Below are 3,459 nucleotides of genomic sequence, written 5' to 3'. Positions count from 1 at the left end.
TTGATGTCCTTCTAAGGAAGAGAGACCAGAGTACTCACTCTGTCTCCTTCAGTGGACAAGCAAGAGGTCAGGTGAGCCCACAGTGAGATGTAAACTCCTATAAGCCAAGAAGACAGAATAAAACCTACCTTGCTGGCCCCTTGGTCTTGGACTTCCGGCCTCCACAACTGTGAGAAATAAATTCCTGTTGTTTAAGCCACCCAGTCTATGGCATGGCACCCCCAGGAGATTAAGAAAAATACTAAACATAAAAGGTAACATTTTACTAAAAATCAGTTAATAGATAAATTGTGCGTTCTTAACTATCTCAAAAAGCATAGACTACAAAAAGTTTTTTAAACTTTAGATTTTCTTAAGACCATCATTTTAAGCTATAAAAGTGCATGCAGACAGTGCAGTAAGCCTAAGAAATTTGGAAGAAAAAAATAGCAGGTTTTGTGATTTACTGCATTCAATATAAGGATCCATCTGCTTGTTGATCTCTGATCCGAATAATGAGGGAGACATTAGATTCCTTTTTGTGTTTCTGAGGTTGTTAGCTGTGTTTTTGCTGTGTGTCTCATAAAAAGCAAATATACATGAGATGATCTGGTGCTCTCACTGAGAGAATGCGATGAAGAAAAAAGACCCAAATCATCCCTTTCACTTTAGGGACCGTAGAAAGTTCTAATCAAATTCCCACATGTTGGAGAATCTCAAAACTTTAACTCACTTTTTTATATCCAAAGAGGAAAAAATAAAAAAAAAGTGACTCCTAAGACTACACAGCAAAATCCAGTTAGTTATGCTTTCATAAAATATTCTTCCTACTCCAATGTTTATACTTTTATTTGAAAACTCTCTCTGACTTCCAGAATGTTAGGGCAGTTTTCATGGCACACAATTATGTAAAAATTGTTATTAAGAATGATTTAATGCATGAACATTTAAGAGTGTATATGGAAAAATATTTTGATTAAATAGAATAAACATGAGAATTGTTTAAAACCTAAATGTCATGAAAGTCTCTATTTTAAAATGCATTTTTTGATAAACTCGTATTTATGATAAATTCACTTTTTGGCTCATTGGCATTACGTTTAAAACACACGCATGCGCACACATACACATTCAAGCTATTTGACTTCTTTTTTCCTAGAAATAAGATTTTTCCAAGAGCCAGTGATTTTTTTTAAAGTTGTAGATTGTCATCTCTGAGAGCCAGCCCTATTCCTAGGACAGGCCTCCTAAACTGAGAGGGAGTTTTCTGAATCTTGCCAGACTCCCATAAGCCAATGAATTATAATTCCCAAAGACTGGTTTTAGATATAAAATCTAAAATTCTTGACATTTGAATTGCCTTGAAACTCCCATCCTCAGTTAAAACTCTATACTTTGTTTTCTTTAAGAGGATTCACTACCTTTATTGATATATTTTTTCAGATCCCATAAACCCAAAATATAATTTTTAAATAGTTAAAAAATCTTCAAAGTGATTAACCATCATAGCTATAAAGTTATAAAGATAAAATCCTTACTAAATTTATGAAATTGGAGTGTAATCAAATAACAAACCATTTGGGGCGCCTGTGTGGCTCAGTCATTGAGCGTCTGCCTTCAGCTCAGGTCATGATCCCAGGGGCCTGGGATCAAGCCCCGCATCAGGCTCCCTGCTTGGCAGGAGGCCTGCTTCTCCCTCTCCCACTCCCCCTGCTTGTGTTCCCTCTCTTGCTATGTCTCTCTCTCTCTCAAATAAATAAATAAAATCTTAAAAAAAAATAACAAACCATTTAAATGCCAATTAAAAGTTTAAAAATAAGTATCTAAAATGATCTTCATAAATTATACTTAAAAAACTAATAATGGCTATAAAGGGATTATAATGGTGATATCTAGGCCTTATTTGCAATTAATTGCATAAGATATATAACTACAAATTATTCTAATGCACTTTAAAGCACCAAAAATATAGCAATCTTTGAAAGGATTTAGGGGGGGAATTTCATTTTTTAGTGAACTACACAAGTTCAGGGAATTATATATCTATGGAATCTTTGAATCTCAGCATTGCAAAATATATCACATTTATAGCCATTAAATGAAACCAGGTGAATTACCAAATTAAAGTCCTAGAGACAAAGTGAAAAATTTGCTTCATTTGTAGTTTGTAACTAGGCTAAAACTTAATAGAATACTCCATAATAATTCACATAGGCCACTATATAGATTATTTATGCTTATTAAAGAATCTATATATAGAATATATATTTAATATATAAAATATATATGTATATATTCTTTTCCTTAATCCACATCACCTAGTTAGCCCATCCCCCCAACCTCCTCCCCTCTGGTAAATCAGTTTGTCCTCTATAGTTGAGTCTGTTTCTTGATTTCTCTTTCTCTTATTTTTTTTCCCTTTGCCTGTTTGTTTTGTTTCTTAAAGTTCACATTTGAGTGAAGTCATATAGTATTTGTCTTTCTCTGACTGACTTATTTCACTTAGCATAATACTCTCTAGCTCCACCCATGTTGTTGCAAGTGCCAAGATTTCATTCTTTTCTATGGCTGAATAATATTCCTCTGTGTGTGTGTGTGTGTGTGTGTGTGTGTGTGTGTGTGTACACACCATTCTTCTTTATTCATTTGTTGATGGACACTTGGCTACTTCCATAATCTGGCTATTGTTGATAATGCTGCTATAAACATCAGGGTGCATGTATCCCTTTGAATTAGTGTTTCTGTATTTGGGTAAATATCTAGTAATGCAATTGCTGGATCATAGAGTCATTCTATTTTTAACTTTTTGAGAAACCTCCATACTATTTCCTACAGCGGCTACACCAGTTTGCATTCCTACCAACAGTGCAAGAGGCTCCCCTTTCTCCACATCCTTGCCAACACTTGTTTCTTGTTACTGATTTTAGCCATTCTGACAGGTGTGAGGTGATATCTCATTGTAGTTTTGATTTGCATATCCCTGATGATCAGTGATGTTGAGTATCTTTTCATCTGTCTATTGGTCATCTGTTCGTGTCTTCTGCCCATTTTTTAATTGGGTTATTCATTTTTTGAGTGTTGAGTTGTATAAGTTCTTTATATATTTTAGATACTGACCCTTTATCAGATATGCCATTTGCAAATATCTTCTCCCATTCCATAGGTTGCCTTTTAGTTCTCTTGATTGTTTCCTTCACTGTGCAGAAGCTTTTTATTTTGATGTCCCAATAGTTTTTTTTTTTTTTTTTTTTGCTTTTGTTTCCCTTGCCTAAGGAGATGTGTCTAGAAAGAAGTTGCTGTGGCCAAAGTTGAAGAAGTTATTGCCTGTGTTCTCTTCTAGGATTTTTATGGTTTCATGTCTCACAATTAAGTTTTTAATCTATTTTGAGTTTATTTTTGTGTATGAATAAACACATACACAATGTATGGACTCTGATTTCAGACCCAAGTTACAACCTTTGTTCCTTCATGGGCTTTTAG

General features: G+C 34.2%; 1 non-coding gene across 1 annotated transcript; it reads right to left on the bottom strand.

The window, feature by feature from the left end:
• Positions 1-1,183: 1,183 nt before the first annotated feature.
• On the bottom strand, positions 1,184-1,298 carry LOC112830249 (small Cajal body-specific RNA 11). The gene has a single exon (XR_003209868.1).
• Between the last annotated feature and the right edge of the window lie 2,161 nt (positions 1,299-3,459).

The sequence above is a fragment of the Callorhinus ursinus genome, unplaced genomic scaffold (assembly GCF_003265705.2).
Source record: "Callorhinus ursinus isolate GAN/ISIS: 27379988/994484 unplaced genomic scaffold, GSC_fseal_2.0 scaffold27, whole genome shotgun sequence".
Taxonomy (NCBI): domain Eukaryota; kingdom Metazoa; phylum Chordata; class Mammalia; order Carnivora; family Otariidae; genus Callorhinus; species Callorhinus ursinus.
The sequence above is the reverse complement of the archived record's forward strand: the minus strand, read 5'-3'. Positions and strand labels throughout refer to the sequence as shown.